This window comes from Entelurus aequoreus, linkage group LG06 (genome assembly GCF_033978785.1).
Source record: "Entelurus aequoreus isolate RoL-2023_Sb linkage group LG06, RoL_Eaeq_v1.1, whole genome shotgun sequence".
In the NCBI taxonomy this organism is placed as follows: Eukaryota; Metazoa; Chordata; class Actinopteri; order Syngnathiformes; family Syngnathidae; genus Entelurus; species Entelurus aequoreus.
In genome coordinates this window covers 64,078,409-64,096,523 of record NC_084736.1, presented here as the reverse complement: position 1 = coordinate 64,096,523, position 18,115 = coordinate 64,078,409, and the positions used below count along the sequence as shown (strand labels likewise).

Genomic DNA, 18,115 nt, shown 5'->3' with positions numbered 1-18,115 from the left:
AAAAAAAAAATCAATTGCTACAGCTGTGAGATGAGAGCGTAATGGTGAATATAGTTTGTGTTTCCGCCTCTAATCTTCTCCCGCAACATGCCAGACAAATTGTGCTGCCTATGCTAAACCTGATAGAACTGGTACCCTTCTCAACACTGCGGAATGACAACAGTGAAGATTGACAATGTGGTGATTGGTAATCACAGCTAGGGGGGATGAAATATGTATGAAAATAAGAGTGTTGGAACACTTATCTGGTTAAATAAAGGTTCTAAGGGTGTTCTTCACACCCTAGAGAAACCCTGTGTACTGTCTGTCTTGAGGGACCTGTGGTCTTTAAATGCATTCACCCAGACATGAATTATTTGTATTTGTAAACTTCCGACTAGGATTGTACGGTATAATACCGCGATACTAATGAATCATATTCGGTACTATACCGCCGTCACGTCGTGTCATTGTTGGTTTACGAGAATGTTCCGCAGTGGACAATCACAGAGTACTTACAAGCAGACACAGTGTGTAGACAGAAAAGGGAGAACGAACGCATTTTGGCCTAAAAACTAACGATAAAGGTGAAGTTATAACACTGAAACACCCTCAGTAAGAGGTGCTTTAAGACATGGCTAGCTAGCTAGCGGCTAAAGTCCAGTCCCAGTCGGCAGTGTTTTAGCTACTTCTAAATCACTAATCCTCGCCTCCATGGCGACAAATAAAGTATGTTTCTTACAAGTATCATCCCTGCAGGACGAGGAATAGCTAAACATGCTTCACTACACACCGTAGCTCACCGGCGTCAAAATGTAAACAAACACCATTGGTGGATCGACACCTAGCATCCACTGTAATGATACCAAGTACAGTAGCGTATCTAGTCGAAACTACTATGATTACGTCGATATTTTTTGGCATCACAACATCTTCTGTCGTTTTTTATAAATGTATATTATGTTTATAAACTCAGGAAATATGTCCCTGGACACATGAGGACTTTGAATATGACCAATGTATGATCATGTAACGACTTGGTATCGGATTGATACCCAAATTTGTGGTATCATTCAAAACTAATGTAAAGTATCAAACAACAGAAGAATAAGTGATTATTACATTTTAACAGAAGTGTACATAGAACATGTTACAAGAGAACATAAGCAAATATTAACAGTAAATGAACAAGTAGATTAATAATTAATTCTCTACCACTTGTCCTCGATAATGCTGACAAAATAATAGAATGGAAAATGACACAATATGTTTGAGTTTGAGTTTATTTCGAACATGCAAGCATACAACATGATACATCACAATTTCCAGTTTCTCTTTTCAACATGTTCGAAAAGGAGTAGGAAGAAGCAGAGCTTATTTAATCCTACCCCTTTTCTTTACATAACAGTTGCTAAAACTTTTTGTTCACTTCCTGTTCACAATTTATTCACAATAAACTCCATAAGTAATCACAATAAAAATAAATGAATAAATAATAGTAAGAATTTAATAATAATAATTGGTGAAGTAAGTCATATTTCATATGATGAAATAAGTAAGATTACTTTAAGAATGAATGAATGGATGGATGAAATAAATTGAGAATGTTTGTCATGGTTCTTCTTCTTTGTACTTTGTAAACACTTTAAGTTTGAAGAGTTTCTTGAAGTGGATCATATTAGTACATTGTTTGATTGCTTTGCTTAATCCATTCCATAATTTAATTCCACATACTGATATACTGAAGGTCTTAAGTGTTGTACGTGCAAACAAATGTTTTAAATTACGTTTTTCTCTAAGATTATATTTCTCCTCTTTTTTTGAGAAGAATTGTTGTATATTCTTGTGTCTTAATGACAGCCTTTGTTTGTTTACTTACTAATAAAAGACAAGTTGTCTTGTATGTTCACTATTTTATTTAAGGACAAACTTGCAATAAGAAACATATGTTTAATGTACCGTAAGATTTTTTGTTAAAATAAAGCCAATAATAAAACATTTTGTGGTCCCCTTTATTTAGAAAAGTACCGAAATAATTTTGGTACCAGTACCAAAATATTGGTATCTGGACAACACTACTTCCGACACAATCCAGATATTGGAGCTTTGTTTATTGGCCCATACCGATATAACCCTCGTTTCGGATCAGCACACCTCATAGTACACTTTTTTTTTTAATTTTGTAGTGTGGAATGTTCAAACATGTTTGATCAAGGGAAATTACTCCGAGAACAATAGCAGGTGTGAGAAACACTTACCTTATGCTGTCTTTAAATTTAGGTAGAGTGGTAAACACCTCGTGATCGCAATAATTCATTAAATTAAGGTCATGCAAGAGATACTTTCTGCCTTGGAGACTTTGTAAGTAATATGCAACTTTAATTATTTGATAGTTGTTTATACTGACGTATGTCACATTTTAGTCTGCAATATTGTTTAATAAAGGACACTTGTTATATATGTCTAACTTGCGTGCTATTGTGTTCCTAGCTGTTGTGTAGCTGCAAGCTCCCAGGAGCCTATAGCCTACCTCGTTTACCTTTTGTTAGGGGTGGGTATATCGATCCAAATATTGATAGTATCAATACTGAGGTCAGTATTGGTATCTGATCGATACTAGTTTGATCAGATCGATACCTTTGTGAGATTTTCTCCCAATACACTGCAAAAACTGAAATTTAAGTAAGATTAAATATCTCAAATAAGGGTGATATTTGCTTATTTTCTGTCTGATAAGATAATTCTTCTCACTAAGCAGATTTTATGTTAGAGTGTTTTACTTGTTTTAAGTGTTTTGGTCCTAAATGATCTCAGTAAGATATTACAGCTTGTTGCTGAGATTTTATGACCTATATTGAGTAAAACATGCTTGAAACGAGAATATCAACTGTTGCAAAACTGTGTCATCATCACTCACAAGTATAAAACTACTTTTTTAATAATAATAATAGTAATACTTTCTTATTTCAAGCATGAAAAAAAAATCATGACTTTGACACAATTGTGTCTCATATTAAAACAGATGACAGCCAAATGGACTTTGCTCTGTTATTTTCAATGAAACAATAGAAAATGCGTACTCATATAGTAGTACAGTTGTTATTAGGGAGAATATACTTTATTTAAGGTATTTTTGGGTTCATTGAGGTTAGCTAATTTTACTTGTTTTGGAAAGTCTTGACAAGCCAAATTTTCTTGTTCTATTGGCAGATAATTTTCCTTAGTTCAAATAAAATACCCCTAATTTTTGTATTTTTTTTTCTTGTTTTTGAACACTGACTTTTTGCAGTGTATACGTCTAGCAAATTTCTTGATTTTTATCCAGAGTGGGTGTTTCTCTGTGGCACAGGTGGCCCCTCCATTTCCTGTTCTGTCTGAGAGAGCAACCTCTGATGATATTTTTATTTTTGCCACATGTATTATTACATTATTTAATTATTTTGAATTTGTGACTTTTTTTCCTAAACAGTTGTGTGTAGTAAAAGGTAATGGAAATATTTTATTATTCCTATACTTTTTACATTGTTTTACAGAAATGAAAACAGGTTTTATTTGCATAAAACATTTGTTGTTTGTTTTATTATAATTAACTAACCAGAGGGAAATTCACAAAAGTATTTGACCATGACGTTTTATGTAAAAAAGTATTGCGATACTAGCCCTGTATTTACTTGGTATCAGATTGATACTAAACTGATTGATACTAGACTATTCTCAGCAGTATTACCCAGCTCTACATTTTGTAAATGACTTGACTCAAATAAAATAAAAGACCAAATTGAAGGACATTTAGATGTTAACTGGCTATTCAGCTTTGCACACATAAACACGCTGCAGGACTTGTTGAATCAGAGATTTTAGATGCAAGCTGATATTATCCTGTACTTGATTTTTTGCTAATATTGAAACAATACCCACGTTTTTTTTAAATATAATAACAAATACAATTGCATACAATGCATCAGGCGTCTCCCTCTACGTCCATTCTGCCACGTCCAATAAGTTTTCCCATCCAGTTGCTTATTTCCCATTCAAACGCCTGCTCTTGCCCTCTTCAGCACAACAACTGCGCCACATGGTAATATATGCAGCGATTTATCCCACACACATCTCAAGACCACCTGTCAAGTGGAGATAGTATTCCTGTCGCGATGAAGCTAATGCAATTACCAGACACCGGGGTCTCCGGTTCAGTCAGCATCTTAACACATAGCAGGCCTTATAAAGGTGGAAGCTGATATCACAAGCAGGACTGTTGCTGGAATGCGAGATGAACAAACGTGTTAAGGAAAATGAGCCATCATCAATACATGTGTGAATGCCGCATGTGCAGCCAAGTGTTGCTGACTTCTTAATGACAGCCAATTTACTGCTTTTTCCAGACTGTAAGCCGCTACTTTTTTTCCCATGCTTTGAACCCTGCGGCTTATAAAACGGTGCAGCTACTTTATGGATTTGAATTCACTTACGGCCATAATATTTTGTATTCAAACCAATTGTTTTCATAAAACACCGAAAAGGTGTACTGTTGTCTGTGCTATGGTGCCATCTTTTCGACAAGTTGAAAATGCAGGTTGAAAATGTACTTCCTGTTCCGGGCCTTGAACCAGAAGTATATACCGTTTTGTCTGTTATTCGTCTAAAGCAGGGGTGTCAAACTCATTTTAGATGGGGGGCCACATGGAGAAAAATCTACTCCCAAGTGGGCCGGACTGGTGAAATCACGGCACGATAACTTAAAAATAAAGACAACTTCAGTGAACAATGGGAGACCGGGCTTTCTGCTCCGCTGCTCCCAGTCTGTGGAACGCTCTCCCTGACCACCTGAGGGCACCACAGACTGTGGATGCTTTAAAAAAAGGCTTAAAACCCTTCTTTTTAAAAAAGCCTTTTTTTTTTTTAGATATATGCATACTAGTTTTAGCTATTTGGCTGTTCTAGTTTTTTTTTAATTTGTATTATCTTTTTATTTTTTCTAATTTATTTATTTATTTTATTTTATTTTTTTAATACACTGTAGCACTTTGAGGTTGTTTACTCAATGTAAAGTGCTTTTTACAAATAAAATCTATTATTATTATTATTATTATTAAAAAAATATATAAAAATCAAATTACAGGATGTTATTTATGTAGTTTGCTTACATCGTGTGGTATATTTTTTTTATTTTTTTACATATGTAGCATAATCTAGAAAGACACAAATAATTGCTATTGTGACATCTAGTGGACACAATTAAAACAGCAGTTTCTTTCATTCAAAAATTTTGGCTCATTTTTATACTTCGTAAACTCATCCCGCGGGCCGGATAAAACCTGTTCACGGGCCTGATCCGGCCCACGGGCCTTACGTTTGACACCCCTGGTCTAAAGCGTTTCTACCCTGAAAGGATTCATTCATCACTCCAAGCAACGTTTGTAAGTTTTACAATATAACTAAAACAATTCATACTTACTAATCCGTCCCATGACTGATGTCTGTGTTTTCATACATATGTGTACATGCTATCATAATGCAACCAAGCTGGAGTTGTTAGCATTAGCGAATATGCTAACACGTTTACAAGTTATTGGGTCTGTTTAGCCGATTGGAGAGCTAACTTCTGCAGTTAGTTGGTCCATAATGATGACTTCTGTTTTGTTTGACCAGCTGTTTTACTGCCGTGTGACATTCACCGTTTGGAAACAATTAAAGTCTGTAAATTAACAGTTACAAAATATTTCGTACCAGTATATATCTGCGGCTTATGGTCTGGTATGGCAAATATACAGTCGTGGTCAAAAGTTTACATGATGTCAAGGCTGTCTTGAGTTTCCAATAATTTCTACAACTCTTATTTAATCTTATCTTATTGACAAAGATAAGACCTTCTGGAGGAAAGTTCTATGGTCAGATGAAACAAAAAGTGAGCTGTTTGGCCACAATACCCAGCATTGTGTTTGGAGGAGAAAAGGTGAGGCCTTTAATCCCCGCAACACCATACCTACCGTCAAGCATGGTGGTGGTAGTATTATGCTCTGGGCCTGTTTTGCTGCCAATGGATCTTGTGCTTTACAGAGAGTAAATGGGACAATGAAAAAGGAGGATTACCTCCAAATTCTTCAGGACAACCTAAAATCATCAGCCCGGAGGTTGGCTCTTGGGCACAGTTGGGTGTTCCAACAGGACAATGACCCCAAACACACGTCAAAAGTGGTAAAAGAATGGCTAAATCAGGCTACAATGAAGGTTTTAGAATGGCCTTCCCAAAGTCACATGTGGACAATGCTGAAGAAACAAGTTAATGTCAGAAAACCAACAAATTTAGCTGCACTGCACCAATTTTGTCAAGAGGAGTGGTCAAAAATTTAACAAAAAGCTTGCCAGAAGCTTGTGGATGGCTACCAAAAGCGCCTTATTGCAGTGAAACTTGCCAAGGGACATGTAACCAAATATTAACATTGCTGTATGTATACTTTTGACCCTGCAGATTTGGTCACATTTTCAGTAGACCAATAATAAAAAGAACCAAATTTCATGAATGTTTTTTGTGACCAACAAGTATGTGCTCCAATAACTCTATTACAAAAAAATAAGAGTTGTAGAAATTATTGGAAACTCAAGACAGCCTTGATATTATGTTCTTTACAAGTGTATGTAAACTATTGCCCACGACTGTATGTAAAAAATAGTTATTTCTTCTCAAATTTAGTGGGTGAGGCTTAAATACCGGTGCGCTCTTTAGCCCGGAAATTAGGGTAATTGAAAAGCCACATCTTTGTCCAAGGGAATGGATTATAAGGACTGGGGGCACCATTTCCTACGTCGGTGGTTGAGAGCCAGGGACGGGAAGAAGAAGAAAGAAACCCGGCAGGAAAAGTGGTAAAAGAGGGCACAGATGTAGGAAGGGCGAAAAAACAGATTGCACCGAGATGAAGAGACAAGCAATGTGAGGGTGGGAAAGAAAAGTATAGCAGATATAAAAGGAGGGATTGAAGAAAAGCATGAGGGGGAGGAGTGAAATCCATGCTCAGCATACTTTCTCAGGCTCAATTTCCAGGACACGATTAGTTCAGAGTGATGACTTGTAATGAGTACAATAAAAAAAAAGAAGCTGCCTCTCTGAATTTGCCGCTCAAAAAGAATACTTTTTTTTCCCCCAAAATAGGAGCTTGCTCTACAGCTTAAAAAATCAAAAGGCAAAAGCCTTTTGTTCCAAAACCACCAAGCTTGTAAACCACTACTCGAAGAAGCTGTGCCTTTAAACTGCAAAAGCACCCTTGGTACTTTTCAGCCGAGTTGCAATCTCTCCCTATTTTCACCCTGCACAGCCTTGTGGTTTGCTGGTAACACGAGCTCAGCAAAAAATCTAATACCTTCTGTTTGCAGTTTTCAGCAAAAACAGCCCGTTCGTATCGATTTGTATGGATCCTAATGAGCAGTAATGATCACGGCGGCATGTCTGACCTTACAAAGACTAATTAGTTTTTGGACAACAATAACAAAGCAGGATATTGGAAAGGGCAGTTGTTGTATTCAGCATTTTTTCCCCCAAAAAGAGAGAACATACATCATTTTTAGGGATAGGTACCTTTCACATTTGAATCGATACAGTACAAGTTTCAGGTACCTGGTAATCGTTACCGTGACTGAACCGTACCATTTTTTCTGTACTTTTGTATATGTTCAAATGTGTTAATTATTGTTAATTATTTTTAAAAAATCTTATTTTATGTAACATTTAATGCTGAGCTGTGCTGTCTAGTTGTTGTGTTTTTTTTTTACACTTCTGTGCCTCATTTGCAAGTACTTTACTGTACTGTGGTATACAGTAGACGTTGCAACCAGCTGTAATTCCATGACGTTGGATGTCAGTAGTGTATACCACACTGCAAAAAGTCAGTGTTCAAAAACGAGAGAAAAAAAATACAAAAATGAGGGGTATTTTATTTGAACTAAGCAAAATTATCTGCCAATAGAACAAGAAAATTTGGCTTGTCAAGACTTTCCAAAACAAGTAAAATTAGCTAACTTCAATGAACCCAAAAATACATTAAAATAAGTATATTCTCACTAATAAAAAGTGCACTTTTCTTGGTAGAAAAAAAAAGAGACCTTTTTGCTCAATATGTTGAAAAATATTCTTAAATTAAGTAAACGCTAGTGCCATTATCTTGACATAATGATATGCACTCGGCATTACATTTTTTGAAACCAGCAAACTTATACTAAAAACTAATTTATTGTTCTTAATGGAAAGGCAACAAGGCAACCGCTTGTTACTCTCGGGGTCTCCTAGCCGCTCAGGCAAATCATATGGTCTAAAAATGCATTTTTCCTTCGAAACGGTTCAATACAAATACACGTACCGTTGCACCCCTAACTGGCACCGTTTCTAAACAATTAAAGTATGTAAATAACCATTTACAGAATCTTACTGTCTAAATTACTCATTTCACAACGTCTGTACCTGCGGCTTATAGTCCGGTGCGGCTTATACATCGAAATATACATGTTATATCCCTTTGCACTCTATAGTCCGGAAATATGGTATTTAAATTATTGCAGGCTTTTTGTATAAGCACTGAGACAATTCAACTCAACAGCATTTGGAGAAGGAAAACCTTTGATATATAAACTCCCAACTACTGTATGGCTTTGGTTAAAACTCTTGAACTAAAAAGGAGCACGGTAGTAAGTTAGAGGGTGTTGTTTTTGTCTGAGCTGCAGCATTCCGTCCCACATTGAACTTCAACTCCGCACTGGGAAGTCGGCTCAAAGCAATTTCCTTTTTTGTCCAGAAAAGGTTGCTTTTATTGGCAGGGGGCTGTGAAGTTTCCCCCATTCACCTCTGTAGTGCATGCCAGTGCAGTTGTTCTTGTATGTAAAAGGAAAACACTTCTTATCAACAGATAACAACAACGTCTAGAAGGAAATCAGCCTGCATTGCAAAGTTATTGCTTAATAAGAAGAGAAAATAACAACTGTATTTAGGACAAATTATTCGTAGATTTTTTAAATGTTGCTTGGAAAGCATATTATATTCACTTTCAAAAGGAATAATACACAGACTGAAAAAAAATGTGATGGAAGAAAAATATTTTTTTGGAGGGAAAGTGATGGTTGGCAGGAACAGAAGCCTCGCCTAGCAAAACAGTGGAACAACCCCCTGTGGAGCGCATAAAACTGTGCAACACCAAGCAAGGCAGTGGGACGGGAAAAAAAAAGAAGGGTTCCAAAAACCATGAATATGTAATAAAGATACCAAGTCACAAGAAAGTATGTTGTTGCTGTGCAAAATACTGCATCAGAATTTGCAATATACATAGATGAGCCATTAACAATGTTCATTAAAGTTGCCAATATACTATGAATGATGCTGATTGCAGAAATCCCTTGCAAGATAATCTTGCTACCTCAATTTCGGTTTTCGGAGACAGTATTGTATTTACAGTCGTGGTCAAAAGTTTACATACACTTGTAAAGAACATAATGTCATGGCTGTCTTGAGTTTCCAATCATTTCTACAACTCTTATTTTTGTGTGACAGAGTGATTGGAGCACATACTTGTTGGTCCCAAAAAACATTCATGAAGTTTGGTTCTTTTATGAATTTATTATGGGTCTACTGAAAAAGTGAGCAAATCTGCTAGGTCAAAAGTATACATACAGCAATGTTAATATTTGGTTACATGTCCCTTGGCAAGTTTCACTGCAATAAGGCGCTTTTGGTAGCCATCCACAAGCTGGTTGAATTTTTGACCACTCCTCTTGACGAAGTCGGTGCAGTTCAGCTGAATTTGTTGGTTTTTGGACATGGACTTGTTTCTTCAGCATTGTCCAGGACTTTGGGATGGCAATTCTAAAAACTTAATTCTAGCCTGATTTAGCCTTTCCTTTACTACTTTTGACATGTGTTTGGGGTCATTGTCCTGTTGGAACACCCAACTGCGCCCAAGACCCAACCTCCGGGCTGATGATTTTCGGTTGTCCTGAAGAATTTGGAGGTAATCCTCCTTTTTCATTGTCCCATTTACTCTCTGTAAAGCACCAGTTCCATTGGCAGCAAAACAGGCCCAGAGCATAATACTACCACCACCATGCTTGACAGTAGGTGTGGTGTTCCTGGGTTTAAAGGCCTCCTTTTCTCCTCCAAAATTATTACTGGGTATTGTGGCCAAACAGCTCACTTTTTTGTTTCATCTGACCACAGAACTTACCTCCAGAAGGTCTTATCTACTATTATGTTTTATTGTAATTGATCTTTTTTGTAACACCGTTAGTGAATGAAGCGCACATTCGTAGTTGTTTCCCCATATTTCTACACAATAACTCAGATATGGTAACACTAGCGAGCAGTAGAGAATATGAAGGGATTTTTGGTCTAGAACATGTTAAGCGTTATTCATTATTGACGTGTTTCAAGCTACTTTGTGTTGTATATTTTTTACATGAGGTTTCCAATTCATTTTATCATCTATTATTACACCCAAAAATGTGTTTTCTTTTACCCTTTCAATAACTACTCAGTGTAGATAGCAACATGTTACAACATAAAGTAACCAGATATTAACAGTAAATTAGCAAGTATATTATTAATAGATTTGAGAAGAAAAAATACAATATATGATGCAATATATTAATGCATAATCAGCAGCTACATTAGGAGCCATTTCAACTCATTTTGAAATTATTCTATGATAATTTATATGCCTAATAATATATTTTGATATATATTGTTATGGCAAAATGCTCTGATATATAATCCCTACCACACATGCATCTTGATGTCATTCATATCCTGCAATTCAGAAGCTAAACTATCTCATATTTTTCAATGTAACAATATTCTTCCCAATTACTACTTCACCTTTTAAAATGTTGTATTATTAAGTCCTTTTTTAATTCCGCTGAATATGTTCTGCACGGAGACACTTCCTATAGCCACTTAACACACCTGTGATCTTAATCATCTTAGACAGGCTGGATTCCGGACTCACCCATGCCCCCCACTAATTTCCAGACGGGCTGTCCCGTCCTGGCTCTTCCCCAGTGAGAAGCAACCTGGTGTCAGCTCCCGCACACCAGAATGACTCCGTCTGTGTTAGCACCCCGGCGGATAATGCAAATGCACTCCATCTGCTAATTCTAATCCATTCGCCCATCAATTGCAGCACACACACACACACACACACACACACACACACACACACACACACACACACACACACATACACACACACACGCGTTTGTGTACGTGTTGTCTAGATCAGTGTTTTTCAACCCTTTTTGAGCCGAGGCACATTTTTTGCGTTGAAAAAATCCGCAGGCACACCACCAGCAGAAAACATTACAAAAATTAAACTCCGTAGCCCACATTGACAAGAAAAAGTTGTTGTCGCAATTGTTGGCTATGACTTTAAACCATAACAACCATGCATCACTATAGCTCTTGTCTCAAAGTAGGTGTACTGTCACCACTTGTCACATCACGCCGTGACTTTTTTGGAGTTTGTTGCTGTTTTCCTGTGTGTAGTGTTTTAGTTCTTGTCTTGCGCTTCTATTTTGGTGGCTTTTCCTGTTTTGTAGGTGTTTTCCTGTAGCAGTTTCATGTCTTCCTTTGAGCACTATTCCCCGCTTCTGCTTTGTTTTAGCAATCAAGAATATTTAAGTTGTTGCTATCCTTCTTTGTGGGGACATTGTTGATTGTAATGTCATGAACGGGATGTACATTGTCGACGTCGTCTTTGCTCCACAGTAAGTCTTTGCTGTCGTCCAGCATTCTGTTTTTGTTTACTTTGTAGCCAGTTAGGTTTTAATTTCGTTCTGCATAGCCTTCCCTAATGCCTTTTCTTAGGGGCACTCCCTTTTATTTATTTTTGATTTAAGCATTAGATACGACGACAAACCTTCGTTGTCTCACACGACGTGTTCCCGACATCTACAAAGCAATTACCTACGGGGTGCCACCTACTGATATGGAAGAGTATTACACGGCTACGCTGCCGAGCTCTAGACAGCACCGATACTCAACAATGGCACATAATTTGTGGATTATAATTACTGTATTTTTCAGAGTATAAATCGCTCCGGAGTATAAATCGCACCGGCCGAAAATGCATAATAAAGAAGGAAAAAAACATATATATATATATAAGTCGCACTGGAGTATAAGTCACATTTTTTCGGGAAATGTATTTGATAAAACCCAACACCAAGAACAGACATTTGAAAGGCAATTTAAAATAAATAAAGAATAGTGAACAACAGGCTGAATAAGTGTACGTTATATGACGCATAAATAACCAACTGAGAACGTGCCTGGTATGTTAACGTAACATATTATGGTAAGAGTCATTCAAATAACTATAACATATAGAACATGCTATACGTTTACCAAACAATCTGTCACTCCTAATCGCTAAATCCCATGAAATCTTATACGTCTAGTCTCTTACGTGAATGAGCTAAATAATATTATTTGATATTTTACGGTAATGTGTCAATAATTTCACACATAAAGTCGTTCCTGAGTATAAGTCGCACCCCGGCCAAATTATGAAAAAAAACTGTGACTTATAGTCGGAAAAATACGGTACTGGTTTGCAAAAACTATTTGCAAACTATTTGGTAACAGTAGAAGAGAAAGTCAAACACAAATACAAATAGACGGAATACAAATTGAAAGAGTAAATGAAACCAAATTTCTAGGTATAATGATTGATGATAAATTGAACTGGAAATCTCACGTAAAAAATATACAACATAAAGTTGCAAGAAACATGTCAATAATGAATAAAGCAAAACATGTTCTAGACCAAAAATCCCTTCATATTCTCTACTGCTCGCTAGTGTTACCATATCTGAGCTACTGTGTAGAAATATGGGGAAATAATTACAAAACTACACTTCATTCATTAACGGTGTTACAAAAAAGATCAGTTAGAATAATACATAATGTTGGATATAGAGAACATACAAACCCTTTATTTATTGAATCAAAAATACTGAAATTCCACGACATAGTGAATTTGCAAACAAAATTATGCACAAAGCAAACTATAACCTGCTACCCAGGAATATACAACAATTCTTCTCAAAAAAAGAGGAGAAATATAACCTTAGAGAAAAACGTAATTTAAAACATTTGTTTGCACGTACAACACTTAACACCTTCAGTATATCAGTATGTGGAATTAAATTATGGATTGGATTAAGCAAAGCAATCAAACAATGTACTAATACGATCCACTTCAAGAAACTCTTCAAACTTAAAGTGTTTACAAAGTACAAAGAAGAAGAACCATGACAAACATTCTCAATTTATTTCATCATATGAAATATGACTTACTTCACCAATTATTATTATTAAATTCTTACTATTATTTATTTATTTATTTTTATTGTGATTACTTATGGAGTTTATTGTGAATAAATTGTGAACAGGAAGTGAACAAAAAGTTTTAGCAACTGTTATGTAAAGAAAAGGGGTAGGATTAAATAAGCTCTGCTTCTTCCTACTCCTTTTCGAACATGTTGAAAAGAGAAACTGGAAATTGTGATGTATCATGTTGTATGCTTGCATGTTCGAAATAAACTCAAATTCAAACTCTAAAAATATTTTTAACCCAAATAGGTGAAATTACACAATCTCCCACGGCACACCAGACTGTATCTCACGGCACACTATGTTCAAAAAGATGATATCTTCTAGAAAAGAAGTGTGATTCATTGATATCATCTCTATTGTTCAAGCATGTGTATTATATCATCAGTGGTTATAACATTCATGCAGGTTGTTGCAAAATCTCCCCACATATTGTTTGTCCACAGGGTAAACACACACAGTATACAGGTGCATCTGTACACTCGGGATTTAACGCAATCACATCACACACAGACAACTGTCATTTGCATGGAACGGGGGGAACATCGGCGCATGTACGGGGTGCACCTTGTCTGGGGACAAAGATGAAAGGAGAGAGGTTGAGTGCAAACCTGGAGAGGGGAAAATCTTGAGAATTCGCCGGTTTGCGGATGCTGGGAGATTATGTGTGGTTAAACAGAGCAGATACATGGACTTAACGTACTGCGGAGTTGTTAAAATATACACACACGTCCTGGGGATTAGCCCGTATACTTCCGCTCGGGAACAAGTCAAAGCATGTGAGAAGAGGGCCGAGACTGTCACCCAAAGAAATAAAGAAAGATAGTAGGAGATTCAAGAAACGGGGAGTTAACCGCAGCGCAATCGGCCTTATGCGTGTGCATTTGCATGTTTAAGTGTTCATCTGTTGTGTCGGGATGATTAAGTGCATGCAAAACAGCTTAAAACCCTGTGCACACATGAGCAGGTGCGAGTGTGTGCGCGCATCTTTGTGTGTGTCGCCAAGACCCTGACTTTGCACTTCACTTGCACGCTGGATGAGCGCTTTCCCTATAATCTTATTTAAAGCCCCTTCACACACCATAATTCAATTCTCTCTTCTAGACAATGACCATGTCATCTTAATCTGGCAGGTAGATTATACAGCATCCCACACAAGGCCGCTAATGCGCAGAGGAAACCGCTCAGGCTGTTGTATGTATCCTTCAAGGTTGGCTGGGCTACTATAGATCGCTTTGGAGAATTGCTTTTGACACTCATTTATTCCAACATTGAATTTTTCTTGCCTTTAATTGGAAAAAAAAGACTTCCTTCTTTTCGCCGTTCTGGAATTCTGCTCGCATTTGGATTGGGTAAACGTCAACAAAACCATGGGCATGGCGCTCTAAATCGTTTCTAATGTGTAGCCTCTAAATATTCATCAGTGGTCTTCAACAGGAGAGGAGAGTGGGGGAGTCCCAGCTTGTTCTCACTCCACAGAATTCCACCGTCTCACTGACCGAAAGCTCGAATTGTTAACAAGTGCAGGTGGGTGGGAGGGAATCTGTCTGAGATATCGAGCTGGCAGGGTTTAAATGAGAAGGGAATTGGAGCCAAAGCAACAAAAACAATCTAATAATCTGCACAAATCCTACTTGATAGAGAATCAAATATAATTAGATGTTTTTAATTGTAGCCAGTAATCAGCTAAAAGACCGAGATGAAATGGAGTGGCAGGTGTGAGTACACTGGTTGTCTGCCAATTCCAACTTGATTCCACCCCCTCCAAATCCATCTCACCAAGTGTACTCAAATAGGATTATAGCTAAACCACCAAGCCATAACAGCACCTATAAGGCCTCCTTCAGAACTTAACTTCTTATACGGACTTGATCCACAAACCAAGGTGCCACAAACTTTGGCCAACATAACCACAAACAATTTGATCTGCCAGGAGAATACATTGACATATGTGGTCCCTACCAAGGTTTCTCATTGTCCCATTGGGTTAAAAAATGTTTTGCCCCGATGTGGTATCAGAGCCGAGGATGTCGTTGTGGTCTGTGCAGCCCTTCGAGGCATTTGTGATTAGAGCTACACTACCGTTCAAAAGTTTGGGGTCACCCAAACAATTTTGTGGAATAGCCTTCATTTCTAAGAACAAGAATAGACTGTCGAGTTTCATATGAAAGTTCTCTTTTTCTGGCCATTTTGAGCGTTTAATTGACCCCACAAATGTGATGCTCCAGAAACTCAATCTGCTCAAAGGAAGGTCAGTTTTGTAGCTTCTGTAACGAGCTAAACTGTTCTCGGATGTGTGAACATGATTGCACAAGGGTTTTCTAATCATCAATTAGCTTTCTGAGCCAATGAGCAAACACATTGTACCATTAGAACACTGGAGTGATAGTTGCTGGAAATGGGCCTCTATACACCTGTGTAGATATTGCACCAAAAACCAGACATTTGCAGCTAGAATAGTCATTTACCACATTAGCAATGTATAGAGTGTATTTCTTTAAAGTTAAGACTAGTTTAAAGTTATCTTCATTGAAAAGTACAGTGCTTTTCCTTCAAAAATAAGGACATTTCAATGTGACCTCAAACTTTTGAACGGTAGTGTATATAAGTAAACTTTGATTGATAGGGTGAGAAAAAAACAAAACAGTCTAAGCCTGGGCCCCTGGAAGGGGGTCCAGACTGAGGCCAAGGTAGAAAAAAAACCAACCTCATAGCCATAGCACACATAAACGTGTGTAAGAGGGAAACGTCAAAGAACAAAAAGGACATTAAAGACATTAAAAGAGCAGAGCTGATGCAACCAGCTGCCACTCCAGCAGTGCCACTTCTACACACAGCCACAAAAGTAAAACAACAACAACAAAATAATAATAATTAACCAATAATATACATTGCGCACACACGATTGCACCATGCGTAGACAAGCAACCAAACAAAAACATCATTTCAACACCCACACACACTCTGTGGTGGCCTCTGCGGTGTTCCACGCCATCGTCTGCTGGGGTGGGGGGAGCACGGCCAGAGACAGGAGCAGACCCAACAAAGCAACAAATAGAGCCGACTCCACCCTCGGCCGCCCACCAACTCTCGGCCAGTGTCCAGTCCGCATGGATGAGTGAGGATGCGTCTAAGGAGACCGAGGTGTCCGATACACGTTTCGTTTGAACAGACGTTTCACTGCCTTGTTACAGACACTGTTTGAAAACAATCAAGGTATGTAAATAATCCATCCATCCATTTTCTAACACTTGTCCCTCTCAGGTCGCAAGGGGGCCGGAGCCTATCCCAGTTGGACTCGGGCGGAAGACAGGGTACACCCTGGACAAGTCGCCACCTCATCGTAGGGCCAATAGAGATAGACAGACAAGCATTCACACTCACATGTACACACTAGGGCTAATTTAGTGTAACATTTACAAAATCTTACTGTTTAAAAAAACTAATTTCACAACTCATATACTGTATCTGCGGCTTATAGTCTGGTGCGGCAAATATTTGGAAAAATATGTATTTTTTCTTCTAAAATTTAGTGGGTGTGGCTTATATACCGGTGCGCTCTATAGTCCAAAAAATACACTAGTATACTAGAGGGGTCGGCAACGCAAAATGTTGAAAGAGCCATATTGGGCCAAAAATACCAAACAAATCAGTCTGGAGCCGCAAAAATGAAAAGCCTTATATAAGTGTTATAATGAAGGCAACACATGATGTAAGTGTCTATATTAGCTGTATTAGCCTACTATCAAAATGACTATGTGTCGCAGGCTGATGCAAATCTTCGTTGACAGAAATGTTTATGTAATATTTATTCTACACATTTGTACAGTATTGGAAACATTAATAAAACAGAGAGGGAAATATATCCTGGAAATTACTGGCTCAGAATGGCCAAATGTATAGATGTGTGTGTCCAAGTTAAATAAAATGTCAGGCTGTCTTCTTCTCATGGATTTATTACAATCTTTGCAAGCTGGGTAACTTTTGCTGTGGTCTGGAACAGCATGGCACACAAACAACTATCAGAAATGCAGCCAATATTACATACATATAATATGTCAAGAGACATGCAAATATAAATTTAATACACAGAGGACATACGTAAAGTAAGTTAAATGAGCTTAAATATACCTACAAACGAGGCATAATGATGCAATATGTACAAACAGCTCGCCTAAATAGCATGTTAGCATCGATTAGCTTGCAGTCATGCAATGACCAAATATGCCTAATTAGCACTCCACACAAGTCAATAACATCAATACAGCCCATTTTAGTGCATTAACCCACCGCATAAAAAGTTTGGTGGACAAAATTAGACAAAGAAGGAGTGGCAGCGTCGGAGAAAGTTTTACATGTAAACAAACTACAGTGAGTTCAAGGACCACCGAAATTAGTAGGAAAAAAGCAGCGCTCGCCAAATACTCTCATCAGTGAAGCATGTTTAATATAAATAGTGGGTTTTCTAACAATTAGGAAGGTTTATGTCATGTTTTTCCTCCTACAGAAACCATATTAAAACAAAAATTATATTTTTCCCCTATGTTTTTCAATTTTCATACATTTTTGAAAAAGCGCCAGGGAGTCACTAGGACGGAGCTAAAGAGCCGGATGCGGCTCTACAGCCGTGGGTTGCTGACCCCCGGTCAATGGGACTGCCCTTCTAACATCTCCTTCTGAATGCTGTGGCGGATTCTTGGTGTGATCTAGCTCATGATAAGCAGTGACTGGACAACACTGAATGCCACACTAAACAAACACACAGTAAAA

At 37.6% G+C, this 18,115-nt stretch overlaps 1 protein-coding gene across 3 annotated transcripts in view; it reads right to left on the bottom strand.

The window, feature by feature from the left end:
• The window catches only part of LOC133652447 (tetratricopeptide repeat protein 28-like), a 605,917-nt gene that overhangs the window by 316,331 nt on the left and 271,471 nt on the right, over positions 1 to 18,115 (bottom strand). The window lies entirely within an intron of this gene.